Genomic DNA, 18,619 nt, shown 5'->3' on the forward strand with positions numbered 1-18,619 from the left:
ACTAATCCAGTATTTGATTTTCAGCATCTGCAGTCATTGTTTTTACCTTACTGATTAAGGATGATCAGCCATGATCATATTGAATGGTGGTGCAGGCTCGAAGGGAAGAATGGCCTACTCCTGCACCTATTGTCTATTGTCTATAGAATATTTCAAGTTTAAACAAGACACTACATGATTGTTTTGTTTGGATATGATTGTGCAATCGTATTTCAAGATGAATGAGAGGGCTATTTAAATTCAGGAAACTCGAGCTTTGTTTTCTGATAAAGGACTCTGAAGGACAATCTTAAGAGTTGAATATCATTGAAAGAAGGAATTGATGTGTATAATCCATTGGGTTTTTTAAATTTCCAAGAAACAGTGAGCTGCTCAAACTTTCCTGTTACATATCCCAGATGTGCTTACTTTTTCAGCTTAAGAGAAAGGAAGCATTGGTAGATACCCATTTTCATTTCTGTATATTTTGTGCCATATATACACTTGCAGAGGGTCTTTTCAGGGGGTTAGGAGCTATTGCGTTACTATAGTGAGTTGGGGAGTAATATCACCCAATCCTCACACCTCTGTTTTCCAGGTCTGGATTTGGTGAGGGCTGAACATGTGGATGCTCAAAGGTATTATGCCTTGGTGATTGTGTATAGCCATCTCAAATTGGGGAATATAAGGACAGCTTCAGAAAATGCCTCAGGATGGAAAAATATGAGCTTGGCATCAAAAGGATGGGTTTCAGAGTTACAGCATAAGAACTTGAAAACTAGGAGTAGAAGTAGGCCATTCAGCCCCTCAAGCCTGCCCCACCATTCTGTATGAACATGGCTGATATGCCCCAGTTTTCTGATCAACTTCAAATCCTCTTTCATCCCAGTTCCTCATAGCCCTCAGTTTGTCAATTTTTCAAAAATCTACCTACCTCTCTTTCAATGATTTAGCCTCCATAACTCGCTGAGATAAAGAATTCCAGACAGACACGAGCCTCCGAGAGAGGAAATTCTTCCCTACCTCAGTTTTAAATGGGTATACCTTTTTTTCTGTAAGTATGCCACTAGATTCCGCCACTAGTGGAAATATCTTTTCAACATCCACCCTTCAAGCCCCCTCAGAATTTTCTATGTCTCAGGAAAATCTGGAACTCTAATGAAAAACCTAACCTGTTTAGCAGTTCTTGATAATTCAACCCATTTATCCCAAGTATCAGCCTAGTGAATTTCTTCTGAACTGCTTCCAAAGCCAGTATATCCCTTCTTAAAAGCAGGGACCAAACAGTATACAGCATTCCAGGTGCAGCCTCACCAATGGTATACAGTTGTAACAAGACCTTCCTATCTTTAAACGCCAATCCCTTTGCAATAATGGTCAAAGTTCTGTTTAACCTCCATAATTATTCATTGCATTCTAACTTTTTATGTTTACTGCTCAAGAATGCCCAGTCTACCGCATGCTGCACATTTTTGGAATCTCTTTTTATTTGAATAATAATTTGTCTTTTGATTCTTCCTATCAAAGTGCATGGCCTCACACTTTCCTACATCAAACTCCGTCTGCCAAGTTTTTGCCCATTCACTGAACCTATCTGGGTGAAGATTTGCTCACTGAGCTGCAAGGTTCGTTTCTAGATGTTTCATCACCCTACTAGGCAATATCTTCAGTGGGCCTCCAGGTGAAGCACTGCTGATGATTTCTGCTTTCTATTTATATGTTGGGATTTCTTTGGATTACACTATATTGAACAAACAGGCAGAAAACTAGCCACCAGGATACATGACCCTCTCTCACTAGTATCCTTACATACAGAAAAGGAAGGACACCACTGGGACAACACATCCATCCTAGGACAAGCCAAACAGAGACACGCACAAGAATTCTTAGAAGCATGGCATTCAAACCGGAACTCTATCAACAAACACATTGAGTTAGACCCCATCTACCACCTCCCTAAGAAAAAGAACAGGAAATGACATCACCACAGGAAATGATACCACCATAGGAAATGACATCACCAACCCAAACATATAAATAGAAAGCAGGAATCATCAGCAATGCTTCTCCTGGAGGCCCACTGAAGATGAAGAAGACCCATGAATCCTGACTCTCAGTCTTCTGTGTGTTAACCAATCCTCAATCCATGCTAATTGCACCTTGTACTTTTCTCTCCAATGTCTGCTGTTTTGAGCCCATGCTCTCTACCATAAGCCTCCCTGTTTCTATTTATCCAATCCTGTATAGCTAGGATTCACTGCGTTTAATGGTCCCATACTTTGTCTTTATTGGAAATGTTGGCTTGTACTCTATTTATTTCCTTTTTGAATGCACCCCTGTGCTCTGACATGGATTTTACTGAAAGTATCTGATCCCAGTCTAAATCAGACTTGCTCTTATTAAAATCGGCCTTCCCCCAGTTTTGAACATTAATTTCAGGCCCATTCTTGTCCTTTTCCAAAACTATATTGAATCAAATGGAATTCTGATTAGATTACTTACAGTATGGAAACAGGCCCTTTGGCCCAACAAGTCCACACTGACCCTCCAAAGAGCAACCCACCCAGACCCATTCTTCTACATTTACCCCTTCACCTAACACTACCGGCAATTTAGCATGGCCAATTCACCTAACCTGCACATTTTCAGACTGTGGGAGGAAACCAGAGCACCCAGAGGAAACCCATGCAGACACGGGGGTAATGTGCAAACTCCACACAGACAGTTGCCTGAGGCAGGAATTGAACCTGGGTCTCTGGCACTGTGAGGCAGCAGTGCTAACCACTGTGCCATCGTGCCATCTGAAAAATGCTCCCACATGGATACTTCAACCTTTACCTTGGCTTAATTGCCTAAAATTAAGTCTCTTGTTGGGTCTTCTGTCTACTGTCTTAAGAAGCTGTCCTGGATGCATTTTAAGAATTCCACGCCCTCTCAACATTTCACACCAGTTAGGTAGTACACAAAAGGTATGTTTTTACTGGTGTAGATTCAATGGGCTGAAGGGTGTTTTTCCATACTGTTGACCTCTATGACTCTATGACCAGTTCCCCTTTATTAATTCTGTTCATGACATCCTCAAAGAATTCTAGAAAATATGTCAAACATAACTTCCCTTTCACAAAGCCATGTTAATGCCTTTGATTGCATTAGCCTTTTCTTTTATTTAAAATATTTTTACTGAGAAATATTTCATTACAAAATTATAAAATTACAAAAACTTAACAATATAAAATTATAATGATTACAGTAAACTAACTACTACCCTACTTTACAACACAAATTAAAACACAACTCACTCCAAACCAATAAATAAATGAATACCGCCACTTAGAGTAACAAAACTGAAGCTCCCATCTTTCGAGAGCATTAATTCCTCTCAGGGCATCAGGTTCACTAAACCTAATCATCATGGCTAAACAAAGGCCCAGATTAAAATGGAATACAAATCTGCTTCTAGGTTATTCAAAAAGGGCTGCCATGTCTTATAAAAAAGGTTGTTTTATGGTGTACCATGTTTGTGAGGAAATCCAAAGGGATGTGTTCTATAATTGACTTACGCCACCCCGATACACCCGGGGGAATTGGGTGGGGTGGGGGAGGCGGGGGTGAGAGCTTCTCAGGCACCCAGCTCATCAGAATGTTCTTCCTCACACAGTAAGTGAAGATCTTAAAACTGTTTTTCCCACGTACATCTAAGGAAGGTAAATTCAGCAGGCCCAGGGGAAGAGAGACTGGGTCTGCCTAGACTTCAGTCCTTAATACCCTCTCTTTTACTCCTGCCACAGTGCTCCAATACCAATGAAGGTTGTGGTATGAACACAAGCAATGAGTGAGGGTACCTATGCTTATTTTGCACTTGGGGCACATTGGAGATGCTCCCTCTTTGAATTTTGCATGATGATCTGGGACAAAATGAACCCTATGAAGAACATTTAACTGCATGGCGCCTGTCCTGTTACATAATGAGATCTTTCTCGCATTCTCCTACATGTCCTCCCATGTCTCAGAGGAGATCTCCACTCCTAACTCTTCCTCCCAGACCTCACATAGTCGCTCAATATCATCCGAGGCACTAACCGCCCCCCCCCCCCACCCCGCCCCCAGTAGAGAGAGGTAGAGAGTGCCAACTGCGAGAGTGCTCTTGGCATGAAGCACTCTCCTTTCTGTATCAGATCTATCGGGGTTGGTCAAAAGCATAGTTCCTTTTTGAATAAATTCCCTGATCTGGAAAAAATGAAAATGTCTCTGGTAGACAATCTATACTTGTGGCTCATTTATTTGAAGGACATCATGATCTCTTCCTCAAACAAGTCAGTCAGACAGGAGATTCCCCGAGTTGCGCAAACTTTAAATCCAGGGTCCATTACCCCTGGCAGGAATTATAACATACCAACTATAGAGGTGAAAAAGGAGGTTTTAGAAAGATTGCCCTCACTCTGTCATGTTACTCTCCATGCTTTGACTGTATTAGTAATGATTGGATTCTGACAGTATTCCATATCTGTCTTAACAAAAGACTAGTAAGAGGGCATTTTGCTTGGGACACCTCGATATCCAACCATATTGATGTCGGGTCCTCACAAGCCAAGTTACTCATGAAGAACAGAGGGAGCTTAGTTGGTATCTGTTAATATCCAGAAAGTCTACTCCCCCCGGCCCTTAGGGTAGTTGCAAGTTGGCGAGCTTAATGAGGGGCTGCCTATGATACCAAATAAAAGAAATAAACCAACCAGTTAAGTCTCTGCAATGATTGCCTGGGAAATATCAGAGGAAGTATTCGCATGGGATATAGCAAATGAAGAAGGACATTCATTTCAATAAGGGTTATTCAACCAAGCCAGAAAATTAGCCTTAAATAACTGAACAAAAATGGGAGAATCAAAAATACCTAAATAAAGAAACCCTTCCCCTGTGACCATTTGAAGGGGAATCGTAACTCACCTTCAATATCACATGTTCCCTTAAGATCCCCACCCACACCCCCCCCCCCCTCCCCCCCCCACACCACCACCACCACCACCAGGGGCATAGCCTCTGACTTTGCAAAATTGATCTTATATCCTGAAAAAGAGCCAAATAAGTTAAGACATTGCATTAAATGGGGTACAGCCACTACCAGGTTTGATAAGAAGAGAACATCATCTGCATAATGTGATCTTATGTGCCTTTGATCCTACTTCCGGGGCAGCTATGCAGGAGTCCCTACAAACAGTCTCTGCCAGTGGCTCAATCAACAATGTAAACAGAAGTGGTGAGAGGGAACAACCTTGCTGACTGTCCCGACCAGTACTGAAATTACTGGATCTTACACCATCGGTGAGAACTGCAGCCAGAGGGTCACTACACAGGACCGCCACCCATCTGACAAAGACCTTACCTAGACCAAACCATTCCAGAGTATAAAAAGGATATGGCCATTCCACCTGATCGAATGCCTTCTCTGCGTCCAAAGAGATCACCAACCCCTAAACTGAGCATTGCTGACACACTTGGACCAGACTCAGTAATCTTTTAATATTATTTGAAGACCAACAGACCTTTATAAAACCCATCTGGTCCTCCTTAACAGCAGAGGGCAACACCTTCTCTAATCTTAATGCAAGTGTCTTGAATAAAATTTTGAAGTCTGAATTCAATAACGAGATGGGCCTATACAAAGCACAATCCTCCGGGATCTTCCCTTTCTTGAGGATGAGAGAGATATTAGCCTCTCTCAGGGATGGCAGGAGGCAGCCATGGCTGTACGAATAGTTGTACATGTCCACCATTGGACCTGACAATATATTTATAAGTTCTTTATAGAATTTACTAGGGAGACCATCAGGGCCAGGTGCCTTTTCATTTCAGAGCTGTCTTACTGCCTCCTGTTTCCCTTGCACTGTTAAGGAGGCATTAAGAAGAAACGTCGGTTCTGAGGTCACATCTGGAAGGTCCAAGTTCTTAAAAAAAGATTCCATCTTAGCCAACCTATCCACATAGCACTTTGACCAGTATAGTTCGGAGTAAAATCTCTGAAATGCTGCATTGATCTTTTAAAAGTCACAAGTAGGAATCCCAGTGTCTTCTCTGATTGGTGTAATAGATAGGGGGGGGAAGGGGGCGTTCTTTTTCCTGACCAAATACTGCTCCTCGGATGCTGCCTGAACTGCTGTGCTTTTCCAGCACCTCTAATCCAGAATCTGGTTTCCAGCATCTGCAGTCATTGTTTTTACCAAATATGTCAGGCCCATTGCCATGTTCAAACAGCCTTTGTGTTGTGAAAGAGAGTTGTCTCTTTGCTGTCTGAGTGAGCATGGAGTTCAAAGTAGCCCGGAGAGCTGTGACTTGCTGCAGTTTAGTCACCGATGGTCTAACAAAGTATGCCGTCTCGGCTGCCTTCAATCATGCCTCGAGAAAACGCTGCTGCACTCCCTTCTGTCATTTCCGACTGGCCGAGTAAGAGATAATTATCCCCTTACTGTAGATTTTGTCAGTCTCCCAGAGTATTAGACGGGTTGCTAGCCGTACCTGAGTTAATAGCCAAGAACACTTTAAACTCACTTGAGAAGTATTTGGTAAACTTACTATCCTTGAGGATAAAAGGATCCATTCGCCAATGCCGCGAGCCTGTCCCATTGCCCTTAATCTTAACCTCCAAATGCACTGCAGTGTGATCAGAAATGGTAATGAACCCAATTGAAGAGGACATCACCGAATCCAGAAAAACCAAGGGAGCTAAGAAAAAGTCAATCCTAAGGTCAATGACACTTGCACGATTAGAAAAACAAGGTGAAGTGCCTACCCGTGGAGTGGAGACATCACCAAATGTCCACCATCCCCAGTTCCACGCCTAAGTCAACCAGTTGCTTAGATTGCAGAGAGATGTTTGAAGGATCTTTGGGCATTCTATCAAATGTGGGGTACTTGAGGCAATTAAAATCTTCCCCTATGATAGTCTGCTACATTCTAAGGGCAATCAGTTCAGAAAGTGCATCAGTCAGGAATTTGAGTGGATGTGCCGGGTGACGTTAAACATTTAGAATGTATTAAAACTTTATGGGTTACAAACTACCCGTATGCATCTTTAATATGACCTAGTAACTTAAATGGGAGATTGTTCTGCACAAGTATGGCCTCATCTCTGCTCTTAGTGTTAAAGGACAAAAAGAGCACCCGATCAAACCTACTCTGCTCTAACTTTAGATGCTCCATATCATCAAGTTGGATTTCGTGCAATAGGGCAATATCAACGCTCTCCTTCCTGAGACTCGAGAGTACTTTTTTTCTCTTGACTGGCAAGTGACTCCCCTTAATATTCTAGGTGCACCATTTAAGAACTTAGCTATATCCCTCTACAACAACCCTTGAATCCCTGAGAGAAAGAACCCTACTCACAACGTGCCAAATGCAAATAGAGATTCATGGAGTCTAGAAAATACAAACACTAAAACTAAATTAACAAAACTTTCAAAAATGACATCTACTAAAAAGCAACAAATGGAGCCAGATACAAAATACAAAAAATACTCAATAGGTGACTCTACCCCCTGCCCACAGGAGACGCTTACACTCCCTGCATACACCTCCATAGCTCCTTCTAGCTTGAGCCATGCTCCGGACTCAGGGGAAGGTTAAATAAAAATACAGGTATTATAAACAAAAAAATTGAAAGTGGGCATTCCACCCATCTCCAACCACACGTTGACCACAATTAAAACTGGAAAAAAAAATCCAACAACATGTTCTGTAATAAAAAGAAAGGGAGAAGTACATTAGGAAAAACAGGGAAAAGAGGAAAAAAAAACTTATTGACCATGCTCTTCGGACCATCCGGTGTATTTTAAAGTGTCCAGAAAGTTTTTCACTTTTTCTGATGAGTCAAATACATGCACAGACCCCTTGTGGTTAAAATGAAGTACCAACGGGTACCTTATGGAATATTGAATATCCAGATTCCTCAGTCTCTTTTTCACCTCATCAAAGGACTTCCTCTTGCAGATCACAGCTGCAGAAAAGTTCTGGAAAAATATTATCTTGGATCCTTCATAAATCAGGGCCAGTGGATCCTTCCCCAGTGATCTGAAGGCTTCCGTAATCTTTAGTTTGTCCCTATAGGACTGGAATCACACTAGGAATGGGTGGGGGCGCTGGTCCGAACGCTATCAATCTTCACCCAGCCCGCCTTGGCATCCCAGTCAAGAAATCATGACAGTCAGTCTTCAAAAAATCTGGCTGGCTACTCACCTTCCTCTCCCTTTGGCAGCCCGACAACCCGAATGTTTTCCCTTCGACATCAATTCTCAAGGTCGTCAACCTGCTCTGCTAAGGCCTGTACGTGCTTCTCCAGGGCCTGGATCCATCCTGCTGAGGACTCAACTGTGGTCTCTGACATCGCAGTCTGCTGCTCAATCTCCTTCATTTCACTTCCCGAGACTTTGCAGCTCCTGCTCATGCTTCTGCAGCTTGGCCGAGATCGGTTCCAGCCTGGTGCGATTTTCTTCAATTGATGCGTCGATCTTCTCCCAGAGCTACACAAACTCTGCAGCCAAGCCTTGTTGAGTAGGTGAGTCTATTGGGGTTTCAGCAGAGGCCAAAGCTACGGCCATGGGCGTGTCCGGTGCTGCAGGGGAATGTCCCACCTGTTGCCATTTGTTCGGTCCTTTGCCTCTTGTCATCTTCCCTTGTTTAAAAAAAAGTGTGTAGCAATTCCACCAATATTTAACTGTCAATTTTCTCCAAAATAGCTTAGGTGGGGAGGGTAAAAGCATCATTTTGCCTACGTTGTGTTCAGAGCAGCAAAGCAGACCCGTTAGATCTCCACCATCTTGGATCCCTTATGTGAGCTTTTTATAAATGTTCTGCTACTTCTTCCTTAATAATGGACGCCAGCACTTTCCCAATGGCTGATGTTGAAAGCATTCTGCCTGGGGTTTTTTTGTACAGTAGCAAGTAATGTTCAAAGGTGGAAGGTATGGCCAACTCTCACTTCTTCAGGACATGATGTAGAGGGGCTGGTGTTGGACTGGGGTGAACAAAGTTAAAACTCACACAACACCAGGTTATACTTCAACAGGTTTAGTTGGAAGTACTAGTTTTCAATGCACTGCTCTTTCATCAGGTAGTTGTGGAGCAGGATCATAAGATACAGAATTTATAGCAAAAGATTACAGTGTCATACAGCTGAAACAATATATTGAACAGACTTAGATTGCTGTTAAGTCTTTCATCTTTTAGAATGGGTTTGTAGGTTTTGGTTCATTAATATGTAAATCCCAGAACTTTTTTAAAGTCACGTTCTCGAGATAACTTAAGGTTTTATAAAAAAAGGTGACATCTCAGCTCAGCCAATGCATTAAAGGTGTGAGGTTGGAGTCTGTCTGTATCCCAATCTTGAGTCAGACTGGTTCTATTTCAAAAGTAGGAACTTATAAAATATTACGTGGATTGACTGCCTGCAAATTGTGCGCTTTTTGAGCAAAATAGAATGTATCTGCAAATACAATTCTGCAAATACAAATTCACCCCATAGACTTACATGTATGTGTGTGTATGTGAGAAAGAGAGAGAGTTGTGAGTGTGTGCCTGTGAGTGTGAGTGCACGTGAGAGACTGTGTGTTTACGTGTGTGCAAGCATCATAAAGTGTTTGTGATGGAGTATAAGACTGTGAGAGAGTGTGTGCATGGGTGTGAGTGTGGGAAGTATATATGTGTGTGTGTGTGAGAGAGAGAGAGAGACAGTGTATCTGAGAGAGGGTCTGTGTGAGTGTGAGTATGTAAGAGTGTGTGAGTATGTGTGTTTGTGTGTGTGAGTGTATAGTGTAGTGGAGTCACCTGTCATGTGACATGAACCCAAGGTCCCAGTTGAGGCCATCCCCATGGGTATTGAACTTGACTATCAGCCTCTGCTTGGCCACTCTGCATTGTTGCCTGTCCTGAAGTCTATCTTGGAGGACGGTCACCTGAAAACATGAGGCCAAATGTCCTGGATAGCTGAATTGTACCCAGACAGGCCTCTGAGATTTGCAACATCACTTGGCTTTCATCCTCTTGCCTTTTTGGTGCTAAAGCCTATTAAGGAGTGTTCTTTATTCTGCTTCAGCAGCTGATCTATGCCAGGAACTACAGCTGGTATTAAAGCAAATTACTGCGGATGCTGGAATCTGAAACCAAAAGAGAAAATGCTGGAAAATCTCAGCAGGTCTCGCAGAATCTGTAAGGAGAGAAAAGAGCTGACATTTCGAGTCTAACTGACCCTTTGTCAAAGCTTTGACAAAGGGTCAGTTAGACTCGAAATGTCAGCTCTTTTCTCTCCTTATAGATGCTGCCAGAACTGCTGAGATTTTCCAGCATTTTCTTTCTCACAGCTGGTATTAAGTCAGATAAAATATATATGGATCATACTTCATCTGGTCTCTGTCCATGTTGAGAAACCATCATCCTAAGAAGTACTTTCCTGCCTACTTGTGAAATTAGCTTAAACAGCCATAACTTCAAAGTAGAAAGTCTACTATATTACTGATTCCTTTCATTTATTTGTCATTTCTTAAATAACTGCACTTAGTAACTATAGATGTATAATAAAGGCTGAGGTGAGATGCTGTACATGCTTATCCAACAATCGATAAATCCCATGAAAACATAGGTAGTTGAAATAAATTAACAGATACTTTGTTTAATTACGCTCTGTGAGTTACTGAAAGCTCACCTTGATCTCAAGTTCAAGATAAAACAGCAGGTTGACTGTGAGAAGTGGGTCAAAGCAAGACTTTCAACTGTCAGGCAGATTCTGCCATTTCCTTGTCCCATCTTATGGTCTGGGGTCAATTAAATATTCCTGGCACTCTCTCAATGTACAGGGAAGCTGCCTCTGCAGGGAAGACAGCTTGTTGAAATGGGCTTCAGCCAAAACTTACAGGGAGTATCAGCCTTCAGAACCTGCAAGATGAAGACTTGTCACTGACTCCGTGTGAATCCAGTCACCTAAGATGAGTAGAGATATAAAGAAGCACAAGTCTCGAAACCTCTCCAACAGGCAGATAAGTTACGCCTAGACTTCGTTCTGCTTGACTATCAGTGCCATAATGCCCCAGGGATGAAAACAGACACAAAAATCATTAGAAATGAGCTCTGCTGAATTACCATGTGACGGGTTAAGAAAGGCTGAACAACACAACTGTGAGGGTGTGAATTAAAGTGGATATATCTAATCCTCGGTGTAGGGATTTGTCAGAAGCACTCCTGCTTTATTGCACATTGCTTCAGAAAATTGTCTTCCCCCGTGGGAGGTAATAGTATGATGGTATTTGAAATTCCAAGCTAATGCTTTGTAGACATTGGTTTGGATCCCATTATGACATTCAATAAAAGTTGGACTAAGGGTAACCTTGTTAGGAAAACTTCGTCCAATTCACTCACATGTTTTAGAAAAGGAAACCTGCTGTTGGGTGTACATTCTGCCTTTAAGCACCTCCATGTACTGTGTGTATATAGTGTTGTAGCTTTGCCTACTGTGGGTTTGGAAACCACACACTCAGAAATCAGTGTTTTTTCCCTATAAACTCTACTTCATAATTTAGAATGTTTACTACTGTTTTAAATAAACAAATCAATTAAGTTAACCAATCTTTGACCAGTGACTGATTATTCAACTATTACCAAAAACATAACATTGTGATCAGGGTGTGTATCAGATTGTGACAGCAAACAAGGGCAGGGCAGAAGCACATTGTTTGGGTACCACCAACTCCCCTAGTTTAAATTGGGACAAAGCAGATTGCTTAACAGAATTCAAAATGTTTAATCAGCATTTATAGATGAAGAGTGTCTGATTCAGGAAAAAAAAGCCATTGAGATTTGCTGAGTAATTGGGAATGAACTTCTCCATTGACTTAACATATGAGACTTAATAGCCAAAGAGCTGAAAAATTCCCCAAAAATATGGATAATACTAAAAGACCATTTCAAAGTCAGATTAAATTTTTGTATTCATCAACTAGAATTCATATCATTTACACAGAAGCCTCCAAAACACATAGGCCACTTCCAGGGTAGATGCAGTGAAAAGGATTCACTCCCTGGTTTTTTGTTTAGCTGGGAAGCTGGTAAATAGAATTGTTGCTGTTGATGATAGCATCCATTCCAATGCAGAACTTTCCAGAAACATTTGCTGAAGACATAGAACATAGAAGTGTTGCTTATGTAAGGATGTAAGTATAGAGTGATGCTTGCAGGTTGAGAAAGCTTCCAGCTCTAAGGACAAGTTCTGCAGTTGACAGAATCACTTGAACATGTGGAAGATGTCGCATTTTGTAAGCAGAAAGGAAATGCATGCTTTCAGTCAGTTTTGCAAGGCATGTGACAGAAAAGTTAATTGATAAACTTTTGAAATATTGAGAGTTGGGGGTCATTACTGATGAAGGGCTTTTGCCCCAAATGTCAATTTTATTGCTCCTTGGATGCTGCCTGACCTGCTGTGCTTTTCCAGCACCACAATCTTGGCAATGAGATGCTGTCATGAAAGAGAAGTAGAGACATTGAGCAAATGAATCATGATTTTATGGAATGGTGGACCAGGTTTAAGAGGCCAAAAGGCTCTCGACTGTTTCAATCTATTATGTTCTTACGTTCTCATCAAAGAAGTACACAGGAGAAAAGGCTGCTGCAGCCACAAAGGAGTGTGCATGGACTCAAACTGCACATCAGTTTAAGCAAGTTCTAGAACAGCAAGTGCAACCCATAAAAACAAAGTTAGAGTGCTATAGTCATAGAGATGTACAGCACAGAAACAGAACCTTCTGTCCAACTCATCCATGCTGACCAGATATCCTAATCTAATCTAGGTCCGTTTGTCAGCACTTGAGCCATATCCCTCAGAACCCTTCCTATTCATATACCCATCCAGATACCTTTTAAGTGTTGTAATTGTACCAGCCTCCACCACATCCTCTGGCAGCTCATTCCATACATGCACCACCCTCTGCATGAAAAAGTTGCCCCTTAGGTCCCTTTTAAAATTTTCCCCTCTCACCCTAAACCTATGCCCTCTAGTTCTGGACTCCCCCACCATATGGAAAAGACCTTGTCTATTTATCCTATCCATGCCACTCATGATTTTATAAACCTCTACAAGGTCACCCCTCAGCCTCCGATGCTCCAGGGAAAACTGCCTCAGCCTATTCAGTCCGTCCCTATATCTCAAATCCTCCAAACCTGGCAACATCCTTGTAAATCTTTTCTGAACCCTTTCAAGTTTCACAACATCCATCTGATAGGAGGGAGACCAGAATTGCACACAATATTCCAAAAGGGGCCTAACCAATGTCCTGTACAGCCGCAACATGATCTCCCAACTCCTGTACTCAATACTCTGACCTATAAAGGAAAGCAAAGCAATCACCTTCTTCACTATCCTATTTACCTGTGACTCCACTTTCAAGGAACTATGATCCTGCACTCCAAGGTCTCTTCGTTCAGCAACACTCCCCAGGACCTTACCGTTAAGTGTATGTGTCCTGCTCTGATTTGCATTTCCAAAGTGCAGCACCTCACATTTATCTAAATTAAACTCCATCTGCCACTCCTCAGCCCATTGGCCCATCTGGTCAAGATCCTGTCTTGACATCCCAAATGCAAAAGTCAGGCAATGCCACTGATGACTGTGATTAATGGCACCTCCAGACAAAGTCATCTTCATTAGATGTAGATATATCAGCAAATTATATGGTAGAAAGAATCATAACCTCACTTGTTACTATAAATAGTTAAACTTTCTTTTGACATGCGGAGAGTGTTATATCTGCCCCTTGCCTTTAAGTAAGTTCGCCTTTAAGGATTCCTACACTGCAACTGTGTCTGTCAGTTTGTCAGCTGTTGCTTTGCAAGTTGCACACGTGCAATCACAATTACTGCATAATTTCTAATGTATTTTAATGTTTAAATAAACAAACCTAGGAGTTAATCAATTCGTAATGATCAATTGATTATCAGAACATTATAATTTACATGCCATGTACCTGCTCTGGCCTAATGTGATTTCAATTATGCGGTTGACTCTTAACCACCCTCGAGAGTAGCTTGAAAGCTGCTCAGTGGAGTAAACCACGATAAAGCCTAAAGAAAATAATTAAACCAGACAGACTATCTAGCAAATACCAGGATGCTAGAAAGAACAACAACAAAACTATCAACCTTTAAAATTCTCCTTCTAACAGTTAGGGCAGCTATGCTAAAATTAAGAAGGCTGTCCAATCAACTCATCAAGAAATGACCTGGCATGGGCATGCTTACAGAATCATTAAAGACAACATCTCATCACTAATATCCTTAACTATGTCCTGTTCCACTGACAGGACAGACCCATCAGAGTTGGCAGCACAATGGTATGCAGTAAAGAGAGATTGTATTGAAAACAACATAAACAGCAAGTGCTAGAGCTAAACAATTTCACTATCAATGGATCAGTTCTAAGTTCTGCAGTCCTGCCACACAGTCATGAATTGTGGCAGATAATTGAAAAAAACCTACTGGAGGAAGAAGCTCCACAAATATCCTCAAACTTAATGATGGTGGATCTCAGCAAAACAGTGTAAAAGGTAAAGGCATTTGCACCAATCTTCAGCCAGAAATTCCAAGCACAGTATCCATCTTGACCTTCTCCTGAGGTCCCCAGTCTTTGACCAAGTCAATTCACTCCATGTGATATCAAGAAACGGTTGGAAGCATTAGCTACTGCAAAGGCTATGGGCATTGGCAACATACCGGCAATAGTACTGAAGACTTGAGCTCTAGAACTTGCTGCTTCCTTAGCCAAGATGTTCTAGTCCAGTTACAATACTGATACTCAGCCACCAAGATGGAAAATTGCCCAAATATGCCCCATTTGCCAAATGCAGGACAAAGCCAACCTAAACAAACACTGTGCCATCTTCTCCACTTGATCACCAGTAAAGATATGGAAAGTTTCATCACCAGTGCAATAAAGCAGCTTTTATTCAGTAATAAAATACACTGTGAATACTGAAGAAACTCAACAGGTCTGGCAACATCTGTTGAGAGGGCAATATTTACCATTTTGAATCCGGTATGACTTGTCAGAATTCAGTTACAGTGTTACAGTTACCGTAACATAAATAAATACAGTGGTCATGAAATCACTTCAGTTACTAGGAATTCTGTGGCAGATGTCTCAGCGTCTTTTTCCCAAAGTCATCTTTATGACACAAATCAGGAATCTGATGGAATACTCCCAATTTGCCTGGATGGCTGTGGTTCTAACAACAGTCACTTGTTGACACTACCCAGAATAAAGCAGCCTACCTGATAGACACCACATCCACCAACTTTAAAATTCACTCCCTTCAGCACTGCCACACATTGTTAGCAACGTGTACAATCTGCACGATTCACGGAAGTAACTCTGCAAATTCCTTCAATGGTATATTCTAAAATATGCGATCTCTACAACCTAGGGCAAGGGTAACAGATGCATGGGAATACTACCAAGTTCCCTGTGAAACCGTAATCCATTCTGATTTAGAGCAAAATCACCGTTCTTTCACTGTCACTGAGTCAAAGCCCTCTAAGTCCATTCCTGGCAGTAGTGTGAGCATCTCTACATCCTGAATACTGCAGCACTTGAAAAACATCACTCACCACCACCTCCTCCAGGACAATTAGAGAAGGACAAAAATGCAACCATCAACATCCCATGAATGATTCAAAACCAATCAGCATGGAACTGCCTATAATTGAGTGACAGTATAGGTCTTTTACAGTATTTTGAGCTGGAACTTACCTATTCAGGATTTGAACTTGATCAAATGTGCAAGTAAAACCAATTGCTGTCAAGAGGAAGAGATAATAGTAAATTTTTTAAATTGAGCCAATTACATGAGGCAACACCAGATCAAGATGCTAGCCGGTGACTAGTGGAGCCCTGCAGAGGTCATTGTTAGGACCACAACTATACTGATTGTACATTAATGATCTGGATGAAGGAATTAAGGTTCTGGATGAAACTACTAAGTTTGCACATGACACAAAGATAGATGGAGGGACAGGTAATGAGAAGGAGGCAAAAAAACAAGAAGAAGGACTTGGAAAGGCTAAGAGAATGGATAAAGAAGTGTCAGATGGAATACAGTGTGATAAAATGTGAAATTATGAACTTTGATAGGAAGAATACAGTGTTAAATATTTTCTAAATGGGAGAATTCTTCAGAAATCTGAAAAGCAAAATGACTTAGGAGTGCTAGTTCAGGAATCTCTTAAGGTAAACATGCAATTTTAGTTGGTAATTAGGAAGATAAATGTAATCTTAACATTCATTTCTAGAGGGCTAAAATACATGAGCAAGGATGTACTATTGAGGCTGTATAAGACTCTGATCAGACTGCATTTGGAATATTGTGAGCAGTTTTGGGCCCTTTATCTAAGGAAGAATGTACTGGTGTTGAAGGGGTTGAAAGAAGGTTTACAAGAATGACCCTGGGGATGAAAGGCTTGTCATATGAGCAGCATTTGAAGATTCTGGCTCTGTGCTGAATGGAGTCTAGAAAGATGATTGAAACTTATGAATACTGAAAGCCCTGGATAGAATGGACATGGAGAAGATGTTTGCATTTGTGGGCGAGACTAGAACCTGAGGACAAAGCCTCAGAGTGCAGGGACAACCCTTGACAATCCTCAGCTGAGATGAGGAGGAATTTCTTCAGTCCAATGTTGATGGATCTGCATAACTCATCACTGTAGAAGGCTGAGGAGGCCAGGTAACTGAGTGTATTTAAGATGGAGATAGATAGGTTCTAGGTTAGTAAGGGGATCAAGAGTTATGAGGAGAAGACAGGAGAATGGAGTTGAGAAGCATATCAGCCGTGATTGGATGGCAAAGTAGAGTGAATGGGCCAAATGGCCTACTTCTGCTCCTATTTCGTATGGTCTCACAGAAACAATTGTATTCACTGTTAGCATTTCTCATTTATGTGTACCATCATTTGAAAACAGGCTTTAAGTAATCACCCTGTAAGTGATGATTCTGTCATCTCTCATGCCAAAACATCATGGACTTAAGTGTATTGAGGAAATGCTACATTGTCTGGGGGTATCTTGCTAAGATGAATCATCAAATCAAAGTTCCAACTGACGTGGTAATTCAGTACCATTTTATGTGGGTTTTACTACCTAATAAATACGAACATAATAATTAGGAACAGGAGTGGAAAATTCAGCCTGATCTGCTATTCAAAGAAGTTTAGAGTTCTCATGTTATCCTTGTCAGCACTATTCTTTAAATAACAATGCTGAAAAACAGATTTTCTAAAAATTTTTTGTGGTTTTGTGGTCCCTTGCTTATTGCAACTTGACTGATGTATTTCCTTGTCATATAACATCACCTGTATTTTAACAGTCCCTCATTAACTATGAAATATCTTTGAATTTCCAGAGATTATGAAGTATACTATACAAATGTGAGTTTGCTTTCTGATGCTCATTTATTGTGCAGATATTCTTTTTCCACTTTCAGAAAAAAAAGTTCCTTATAAATTTCCATGTTTAGGTGCATCTAGCTAATTATAAAAACACATCAGTTTGATAAATATTTAGGAGTTCAGTTAATTTCCTGTTATAAATTCAATGAGAAACTGACAAAACTTCCAGAGAGATATGTTCATTAAATGCTGTTTATGGCATTTTTTTTTGGTGTCTTGCCAATCTTCCTTTAAAATTATGGTTCCAGATTCAGCTTTTGTTTTCTCTACTTAAGACATTGATCATGAGAAAAGGAGAAAGTTTTTCCTCAAAGAATCATAGCATGGAAGCAGGCCATTCAGCCCATGAAATCCACACTGACCCACCAAAGAGCATCCCAATCCATTCTCTGTAACACTGCATTTCTCATGGCCAATCCAACTAACCTAACATTCCTGGACACTATGTGTAAGTGAGCGTGGCCAATCCACCTAACTTGCACATCTTTGGACTAGGGGAGGAAATTGGAGCATCTGGAAAAATCCCACACAGACATGGGGAGAATAACAAACTCCACACTGACAGTCACCCAAGGCTGGAATCAAACCCTCACCCCTGGCGCTGTGAGGCAGCAGTACTAACCAATAAGCCACCATGCCACACAATTGTGCATCAAAGGATTGTAAATCTTTAGAACTCTCTGCCTGAGGAGCTGTGGATGCAGTGTTGTTAAGTATATTCAAGGTTGAGCTCGATAGATGTTTGGATTCAGAGGGAAGCAACTGATATTAAGGTGCATGGTCTCTTTGTAATGGTGCAGCCTTGATAACCTGGCCCCAGTAACTGTTGAGAAGGTGGAGGTGGTGAGCTGCATTCTTGAACCACTTGCAGTCCATTTGCAGTACATAGACCCACAGTGCTGTTAGGGGGGCAGTTCGATGATTTTGACACAGAAACACTGAAGGAGTGGAGATATATTTCCAAGTCAGGATGGTGTGTGACGTGGAGGGACAATCACATAGATGGGTTAAATCCTGGAAAGGTAAGAGAGGTAGGCAGCTAGTGCAGGAGTATTTTGTGGCTATCCTCATTTCAAACAAGTATGCGGTTTTGGAAAATGTAGGGGGATGCGGGGGAACCGATTCTCAGGGGAATGTAGCACGAACAGCCAAGTTTATGGTATTGAGACTGG

This window comes from Chiloscyllium punctatum, chromosome 1 (genome assembly GCF_047496795.1).
Source record: "Chiloscyllium punctatum isolate Juve2018m chromosome 1, sChiPun1.3, whole genome shotgun sequence".
In the NCBI taxonomy this organism is placed as follows: domain Eukaryota; kingdom Metazoa; phylum Chordata; class Chondrichthyes; order Orectolobiformes; family Hemiscylliidae; genus Chiloscyllium; species Chiloscyllium punctatum.